The sequence below is a fragment of the Schistocerca nitens genome, chromosome 3, assembly GCF_023898315.1.
Source record: "Schistocerca nitens isolate TAMUIC-IGC-003100 chromosome 3, iqSchNite1.1, whole genome shotgun sequence".
NCBI lineage: Eukaryota > Metazoa > Arthropoda > Insecta > Orthoptera > Acrididae > Schistocerca > Schistocerca nitens.
The window spans coordinates 87,751,959-87,762,470 of NC_064616.1; positions in this window are offsets into that span (position 1 = coordinate 87,751,959).

The window sequence follows — 10,512 nt, forward strand, 5'->3', positions numbered from 1 at the left end:
TCAGGTCTTTCAGTGCTCTGTCAAACTCTTCACGCAGTATCGTATCTCCCATTTCATCTTGATCTACATCCTCTTCCATTTCCATCATATTGTCCTCAAGTACATCGCCCTTGTATAGACCCTCTATATACTCCTTCCACCTTTCTGCTTTCCCTTCTTTGCTTAGAACTGGGTTTCCATCTGAGCTCTAGATATTCATACAAGTGGTCCTCTTTTCTCCAAAGGTCTCTTTAATTTTCCTGTAGGCAGTATCTATCTTACCCCTAGTGAGATAAGCCTCTACATCCTTACATTTGTCCTCTAATCATCCCTGCTTAGCTGTTTTGCACTTCCTGTTGATCTCATTTTTTAGACGTTTGTATTCCTTTTTGCATGCTTCATGTACTGCATTTTTATATTTACTCCTTTCATCAATTAAAATCAGTATTTCTTCTGTCACCCAAGGATTTCTACTAGCCCTCATCTTTTTACCTACTTGAACCTCTGCTGTCTTCACTACTTCATCCCTCAAAGCTACCCATTCTTCTTCTACTGTATTCCTTGCCCCCATTCTTGTCAATTGTTCCCTTATGTTCTTCATGAAACTCTGTACAACCTCTGGTTTAGTCAGTTTATCCAGGTCCCATCTCCTTAAATTCCCACCTTTTTGCAGTTTCTTCAGTTTTAATCTACAGCTCATAACCAATAGATTGTGGTCAGAGTACACATCTGCTCCTGGTAATGTCTTACAATTTAAAACCTGGTTCATAAATCTCTGTCTTACCATTATATAATCTATCTGAAACCTGTCAGTATCTGCAGGTTTCTTCCATGTATACAACCTCCTTTTATGATTCTTGAACCAAGTGTTAGCTATGACTAAGTTGTGCTCTGTGCAAAATTCTATCAGGCGGCTTCCTCTTTCATTTCTCCCCCCCCCCCTCCCCCCCCCCCCCAATCCATATTCACCTACTACGTTTCCTTCTCTTCATTTTCCTACTATCGAATTCCAGTCACCCTTGACTATTAAATTTTCATCTCCTTTCACTATCTGAATAATTTCTTTTATCTCATCATACATTTCTTCAATTTCTTCGTCATCTGCAGAGCTAGTTGGCATATAGACTAGTAGTACTGTCGTAGGCGTGGGATTCGTGTCTATCTTGGCCACAATAATGCGTTCACTATGTTGTTTGTAGTACCTTACCCGAACTCCTATTTTTTTATTCATTATTAAACCTACTCCTGTATTACCCCTATTTGATTTTGTATTTATAACCCTGTATTCACATGACCAAAAGTCTTGTTCCTCCTACCACCAAACTTCACTAATTCCCACTATATCTAACTTTAACCTGTCCATTTCCCTTTTTAAATTTTCTAATCTACCTGCCCTGACATTTCACGCTCCGATCCGTAGAACGCCAATTTTTTTTCTCCTGATAACGACGTCCTCCTGAGTAGTCCCCACCCGGAGATCCGAATGGGGGCTATTTTACCTCCGGCATATTTTATCCAAGAGGACGCCATCATCATTTATCTATACAGTACCGAGCGAGGTGGCGCAGTGGTTAGCACACTGGACTCGCATTCGGGAGGACGACGGTTCAATCCCGTCTCCGGCCATCCTGATTTAGGTTTTCCGTGATTTCCCTAAATCGTTTCAGGCAAATGCCGGGATGGTTCCTTTGAAAGGGCACGGCCGATTTCCTTCCCAATCTTTCCCTAACCCGAGCTTGCGCTCCGTCTCTAATGACCTCGTTGTCGACGGGACGTTAAACACTAACCACCACCACCACCTATACAGTAAAGCTGCATGCCCTCGGGGAAAATTACGGCTGTAGTTGCCCCTTGCTTTCAGCCGTTCGCAGTACCAGCACAGCAAGGCCGTTTTGGTTAGTGTTACAAGGCCAGATCAGTCAATCATCCAGACTGTTGCCCCTGCAACTACTGAAAAGGTTGCTGCCCCTCTTCAGGAACCACATGTTTGTCTGGCCTCTCAACAGATACCCCTCCGTTGTGGTTGCACCTACGGTATGGCTATCAGTATCGCTGAGGCACGCAAGCCTCCCCACCAATGGCAAGGTCTATGGTTCATGGGGGTTTATAAGATTTTAGTACCTTCCTCAATTTCTTTGATACTAGGTGTAAATCTTCTAGATTTTCATGGGTGTTTGTATAATTGAGCTTATGGATTGGTTCTGGACAATTAAGAAGCTGACCAGAATATTTTGCAGGTAGTTCAAAATTTTCAGTGTTATGTAAGCCAAATAGGTGAGCTTCATCCCACACCCCTGTGTTGTTAGATTTACATTTGAAGTACACCTACCTAATTTTTTAAATCTCACTTCCCTCTCTCTAAATGTCTATTGGAAACCAGCCTGTTCAGCAGATCATCTGCAAGAAACAGTTTCATTCTAAATTTCCCCATATACTTGCTTGTTTTACCACCATCTATCCTATAGCCTTTTGAATTAAAAGGGTAGTAATTGTAACAAAATCAAATATATTAATTTTACATACATAACCTGAATTGTTATTCTTAAATTTTATAATTAATAGTTTAACATTATGAGAAATAAAATAAAATTAGAAAAATAAATAATTAAAAATAATGTTGGCATCAGAGGGAATCAAACCCAGGTCTGCCAATTACTAGTCTGCACTGTAAACCACTCGCACAAAGTGCCATCGAGACAACAGTTCTTTAAAAAGTCCTCATACTCTATGCTTGCACAATACACTACATACAATTTCAAAGAAAAATACTGACCTTGTACTGTGTGCAATGCAGCACTCATTGTGTCAGAAGGGATGACATCACAACAGAGATACACAGTTGAAAACAGATGGCTGCATTGCCTCTCTGAGTTGATTATAGCATGGCTGACCATTATTTCAGTGTTCAACACTGATTTATAGTTACTGTGGATGTGGAGAGAGCACTACAAAACATGTTTGTCCATTTTATTTCCATACCAGCATGCATTTGAAGAGAAATTGCTACCTTTAGTGCAGTTTCTGGCTCTCATTTGAAGAAAAATGGCATAATTTTAGTACAATTTCCAGCCTTCATCTGAAGGGAATTCTATAATTTTAGTGCAATATTTACACTGTGCTGTAGCACATTAGTACACGATAACTGGTTGCCACAGCTGTTGAGCTGCTGGCATTTCCTTCAGTGCCATCTGTGCAGTCAGGAAACAGTTCATTGTGTCCATTAGCTGTGCCATTTGTTGGTTCTGATGCTAAATGGAATGCATTATATCAAATGCTGACTGATGAGCAGGCATTTGCAGCACAGCCATGATTGTTCAAGTGTAGCAGGAAAATGCACATAAGCAAAGAAAAGACAAATGAGAGCACATGCAAATGGTACTAGGTCCTGAACAAGGAAAGCAGAGGCAGCACAGGAAACAACAAATAAATGCAATACAAAAATTGATAACGTGAGACTGACAATCAAGTGGCACAAACAAAGTCAAGTCAAAGTAATGTGAAATGGAAAACAAATAAAATGGGGTACAGAAACCACTAAAATTACTAAGCAACAGAACAGAATAGATGACAGTGGAAGCAAAGAGCACAAAAATCGGTGCCGCAAGCTGTGGTATCCCTTTGTAGGGTACCAAGATAGGAAGGCAGGTGGCCAGAGTAGCAGAGCAGTGAACAGTCACCATCAGACATCTGCCCAATGACTCTTGAGCCAGTCCTGATACAATCCATTATCAGAGTCATTGGTTCACAGCAAAATACATCAACACAAAACACACAGTCTGCAAGGCAGGATGTGATGTAGTCTGATCTCCAGCCCATGACCAACTGCACTGAGCTTTCTTGGTTGCTGTCTGGCAGTACTACATCAAGTCTATGGAGATTGCTCTTGTTGGTTGTCAGTGGAGGCTGGACACTGTGGTGCACATCGCTGGCTGCGGCATTGTCATGTGGAACCACTATCAGCAACGACTGAAATCTTGCAATGTGTTACCAACTATCACTGGATTCCAACTCCTGTGGTATTAACTGCAATGACACTACAGGAACATCCAAACAACACTGCTGAAATAGTGTCCGCCGTCTTTTCTCCATCACTTCCTTGTAGAGCCCTTTTACTGAGCTTTCAAAAACTGGTCAATAAACAATGGCACATGGTGCCTATCACACATTTCTAGGACACTTCTCTTCTCCGTCACCAGCATTAACATAAACACAGCTGTAGTATACCATGCCAACATCCGTCCCCATTTCCCTTGTGGACATTCCCCTCTTCCTGCTTCACAATTTGATGATAATGGTAGTTAGTCTTCTCTAGATAATGGTAGTTAGTCTTCTCTACACTCACAAACAAAGCCTGTTGTAGTTTGTTGAGGCTATATATGACAGAGCAGTTTTAGTAGCCTCACATGAGCACTGAAGGTGTGCTCATCTGTAGACCAAAACACAACAGTTGGAAAGAGAAAAAGTAATTTTCTACTTCAGAAGAGAGAAAAAGTGTGAAATTTCAAAGTAAATACTTTGCACTGTGTCAAACACTATGGAATGGAACAGAATGAAACATGTGCTCCTACAGTTTCAAATTTTTCAGCCCAGTTGACATGGCTGCTGGGGAGCAAAGCACTACTGTGGTTCAATCCTAGACTCTTATGCCAGCTCTGTGTGCCAATTTGCAAATACTTTTGGGAACTTTCATAATGAACAGGGTGGCAGCCAGTCACGGAACATTTTAGGGAATTGGTTTAAAAAAATTATTTCAAAGGCCCAGTGAAATCTTTACAAGTTTTCTCCCACAGCAACTTATGCTGTGCCTACGTGACACAAGTAGCCTGTCTTTCAAAACTGAGGCAGTTCTGTCCAGTTAAAGCTGCTGACAAGAGACGCTCTGAGACCTCTTCTGAAACTGCTAGTGAATTCATGCCATTGGTTTTAGCCAATAGCGTGCGTGGGATACAGGTCACGTGTGTGGATGCTGGAGTGTTCTGTGGTGCAGAACACAGTTGCCTTTCTCTCTTGTAATCCAGACCTCGAGCAGAACAGACGTCTTTTTTGAAAGACAGAGCATCTGGCTCTGCTTTTCATGACTGGCCACCAGTGTAAGTTAACATGAACCGCTTTCCCCTTCCGTTGCCCATTTCAGTTAATTGTTCAACCTCCGAAGACTGGCCTAAACCTGGTAACTTCCAACCCTAGACATGCCCCTTGTACGCCGTACATTCAAATATATCCTCTTTATTGTGCCTAATTTCCTGTTTTGTCATTTAATGGCAGTCCTGGATGCCTACTCTCAAATTCTGACCGCTCGACCTCCTGCATACTGTCGCCACGAGGCATATGTAGCAACTTTCGCCCCCATTCCCTGCCCATATATGTTAACACTGGTGACCAGAAGTGGGACCATATACTTTAACATTACTGTCAGAGGTGGTATCATATAAATTTACATTGGTGTCAGTAGTGGTATACATTAACATTGGTGTCAGAATCGTGATTCGTTCCCACCATTTGGTCCATAGGGTGGCTGTTTACTTTTGGTTCATATTAACTTACGTTGGTGGGTGGTCAATATTTGCTGTTGTTATTGTGCTACGAGCCGAGCCTGGGTGTGGCAGCACACCGGATGCGACACCACGTCAGACACTACGTCTGCGCATACCAGCGCCCGGGGCAAAGTCTACTGCCTGCCTCTCACAGTGCGCCACACTAACACATGCGTGCTGAGTCCACCAAGGTGCACTCCACAGCATATGTGTGTACGGCATGCGCTCCGGCCCCATTTGATGGTCGCAGTCGGCCCATCTTCTCGGTCACCTCCTTCTACCTCTGAACTGGGCACCGATGTGCAAAAGGAAAACGCACAATGCGTCCTAGCTGGTGCTGTGGCTCGCTGTTCATGGTCGGCATGGCTTCCCTTCTGCCGTCGCCGCCCACCTGCCTCCCCACAATTGCTGCCGGTCGGCTCCCCGCTGCCATCTGCGTTTGGGTTCTGGCAGCAACACCTGGGGCATGTACTTTCAGTGCTGTGCAGCCAGCCGCCCCACCGCCCACGCCGCTGCTACATGAGTACCGTGTGTGTACGGCCCTCATCCGCCACACCGCCATCTCTTCTATACTGTGAGTGTTGATATGTGCTGAGGCCTTACAGTCATTTATCCAGAGAACAACTTAGAGATCAGTAAATGTTAGTTTAAAAATACACTTCTGTTGAACATGCGTACTGCCATAAATTTCTTATCCTTGTTTTAAACTCTGTTGTCATTGAGATATGTCATACCTAGTTGTTGTGATGAGAAGTTTTTAAGATTGATTTTTTTTTTTTTTTTTTTTTTTTTTTGAGGGCTTTCAGTTAATCCCCAGGGATGTGCAACTTGCACAATGCGTTTGGCAACCACAGAGTCTCCCAGCCGTTCATGGCATTTTCTTCCATTTCATTTTCGTGTCATGATCAACTCTTTTTTTGTTTCATTTTTCCTATAAGCATCATTTCTCCGCCCTATGGTGAAAGAAGGTTCCTTCTCCTTGCACTTTAAGGGCTCTGTAACATGATGTGCCATCATACTGCATCTACAAGGTTTCCAAAATTGTTGGCGCAAAAAGGAATGAACTTTTTCTACCTTCTCTTTCTTTTCTTTCTCATCTCTCTGCATCCTCTTTCCCGACCATTTATTCTTTTTCTGTCCATGTCTTCTGTTTTTTGTAAGTGGTAGTTCCTTGATTGGTTAACTCAATGCATGAAGCTGCGATGTATTACGTGATGCACCGTAATAAGAGTTATAATGATGAAAGAGAATTGATCTATTCTACCCCTGTAAGTTGATGAGAGAGGATAGATGAATTCCGGCTGTTATACCCCAGAGGGCAGCGAAGTTTTGTTGATATGAAGATATGTAATACATTGTTTTATTGAGGTTATTTGTGAGCAGGCACAAGGTCCTGTGGTTATGTGCTTGAAGATAATTACATACAGGCAAGAATTCCTATGTATGTTGTTGTAAGTGATGTTAAATGGTCTGTTTTACAGTACCACCCCAGAGGCCAGAGCAGAACCATTATCCATGATTCACTTTATCATGCAGCGAGTTTCCAGTTGAGACAATGTTTTTTGTCATATAAATTGTGGCCTATGTTCCCTGTGAATGTTTACTGCAAGCAGAGACCGCATGGCGTAAACACATGGACTGGCCCAGCTGTCGCCTTGCAATTAGCGAGTTACACCCCCAGACGCTACCACTTCTCTCCCTCTTCTTCGTGTGGTCTGTCATAAATTAAGTCTAGTTTTCATTTGATTTATAAGTCATCTATTGCGTATTTTTTATGACAGTATACTGAGGGTATTATATCGGGTATAAATATTAAGTGGTTGTACGTAACTGTACATAATTTTAGGAGAAAGATGGCCCAAGTCCATACCTCTTTGTATTATATGAAAAGTTTAGATATTTCTGAAGATTTTGAGGTGTTTAAATGTGCCCTCTCCCCAACTACAGTATAAGTATCTGTCATTTGATGATATTAAGGTATTTGCATTATTCAGCTTTGTTGTAGAAATTTTGTATTGTACTGTATTTCAATTTAGATGTTCTTTATTGACAAAGATTTTGTTTTGCCTTTCAAAAGAATGCATCAAGTTTACCCTACTAAAGTTTTCTACAATGCTACTTTTTACAAGCATACATCGTTTAATGTTTTATTTTGTTGTCAAACATAGAAAATGGAGCCCCCTCCTTGTGGTGTCTTCTTTTATTGTTCAATAGATTGTGATACTTCAGATTTTCATCTATCTTATGGAACTAATGCTCCACTACTTTGCAGATGAGCTAAGTCTACTGTCGTTTTAGAAGCATTTATTTTCCTGTTTTATTTCAAGCTGCCTAAGATTAAAAAATGATTGAGAGTTTCTAATTCTCATGCTGCTGACCAGACTGTAATTCCTAGGGGAATTTGGAAGCAAGCAATCTCCAGCTGATGGTACGTGAAGCAGAAACACATCACAATAATGAAGCCGGTCGTTATGGGGTGTCTTCCCATGCACCACCATTTTGTTTGGTGGCACTTTGCATTTCCGAGCCTCCTCCAAAGTATAGTACCACCATACCACCTTCTGTCTAGTCCAACACATCTTAAGAACCGACTACCTGCTCCTTTTCCAAATTCTTAAATGGTTTCACCAGTACGTACCCACCACAGCCCTGGATTCTACATATGTTGCACCATAGCAACACTCCCATTATGTAAGATTCTCTTTCAGTCGTGAAACACGATTTCGTGAGTTGGCAATCTCGGAATCCCATTATGCACCATGTTTGTGCCTAGAACCGGACTGGTATGTTTAGAAGAAAGTGAAGTACCCAAGTTATATAAGATACTCATGTGCCCCTGAAGTTGAGAAGAAGTGCACTACTCTCTCGCTGTAGAGCAGTAAGCAAAATAGATTTTGTGATAGTATAAAACCAAAGATGTTCCACCCAATTAGGCGTAGAATTGTAGTTCACACACCATGTGCGTTTTGCACTTTTAAGAGTTCACCCAGAGTTTCGTTATTGTTCACCCTACTTCTTATGAAGTAATTTAATGATGAAGTGAAGATGTTACAAGCGATCATGGAAATCAACACTGCTACCATTTGCATACAGTGCTCCACTGTGTGTTTAGGAAGTAAGAGAGACTTGTTTGTTTATTCAATCACACCTATGACGTAATAATATTGAGGCACCCACTGAAATAAGCACTAGGTTGTTGTTGATTAGCACCCATGATGTGATGTCATCTCACAAGCGCAATCATGTGTTATCTGGTTGGAAATATAGTTAGCAAGAGACTTCCACCCAAATGAATAAAAGTTTTACTGTACAATGTCACAGTATTTCGTGCTCCCATGAAAACTACTCACCCTGTTCCTTCATGGATTCTGGGAATTTTGTAGTGGTTAACCCCCCCGAGCCATAATCGCCCCTATGGAGACCAAACACAGTTCCTCCCTTGCCCATGCATTGCACTGGGTTACTACCACTGCTGTGACTTGCTCCTCTATTCATTCCAACATCAACAATTACTTTGTACCTCTCAGGGCCATGTGCCTTACACGGTGCAGTTACTGCCTCCAGGGTGTCCAGCTGATTGGGTTATGCTTTCAGTTTTCACTTTCATAAATTGATTGCCTACCTACCTCTTTCATCTATGCATCATTGACACATCACGATGAGGCTTGCCTTCATCTGCACCCTGGTTGGTAGCCAATACTACTCACACATAATGCCTCCCCTCCGCCCTCTCATCATTCCTCATCCCTTGCGCATACCTCTCTGTTCTTTCCCCTCCCACAAGACATGTGTTATGCCACAGATAATACCCCCTCCATTAACCTGCTTGAGAGAATAGCCATTTAAGTTTGTCGACGTCACATGCATGTCTCTCCTTCCCCGCCGGACAAGCCATGTGCTCTTCTCCAGTCAGTCAGAAGTTTGTTTACAACCAGTGTGTGGCACTTCTGTCACACAGAACCGAATTCTATATGTGAATCTTTTCATATTTAATGAACTGATTATAAACTCACTGCATTCTTTCCTTTTTTCATGTGAAGTTTTATGGATAGGATGACAATATTGGTAGCTGTTTTTTCGCTATGGACACACGTTTTAATTATCTTTTGTAGAGTTTTGCCTGTGTGTTCCTCCATGCCTACAACTTTGTTTTAAAAGCTTATTTTATGCCATATGACAGTACCCTGATAATCTCAAAACTGTAAACTCTAAGAACAGTTGATGGGACATATATTTTTCTTGAACTTTGTCATTTTAGAGGGGGAAAAAAAAAAAGGCTGTAACCCATCTTCACTGTCAACTGATATTCCAAAAAGTGTTGTTTTGGTCCTGTCCTTCAGAATTTCTTGTTGTAATTTTAGTTATAGAGTACAGTTTGTTAATAATTATTGTAACATGTTTGCAGAATATTATGGTTGAGTGGCACTATTAGGAAAAACATTAAATCCGTGTGTTCCATGTTGAGCACTAACTTATGAGAAATATTGATTATAGCTTCCCATTATGAAACCTATAGTATTTGTTGTGTAAACCAGAAACAATTTAGACCATAACATGGTCACAATTCAACTTTGTTAATTCTTATTTGCCTTACTTTTAACTAATTAATTTACATGTAAAACTAAGTGATGCACGTGAGCAGTATTATCCCATGAGGTAATTTAAAATGGTTTTTAAATGAATAGGTGTGTCGTATCTTTTGCTTTTCACTACTATTTTGCTGTATTGGCCATTTTAAATGATGTATCCAAGTTGAGGCAGTGATAACTGATCAAATGCTCTGGCTACTTTATGTTACAATTTTTACAGTTGAACTACTGAGTAATTTTGACCTAGGTGTAATATTTCACTGTCTTCTCTTAATGTGTGTTCGTATGTATTCCAGTATGCCATGTTTTGGACGATTGCTCTATGAAGTACTTTAAAGTGAGAAGGTAGCAGTTTGGTATTAGATATTCATGGGTTTTGATGTGTAGCCTTTGTTACCCCCTGAATTCAC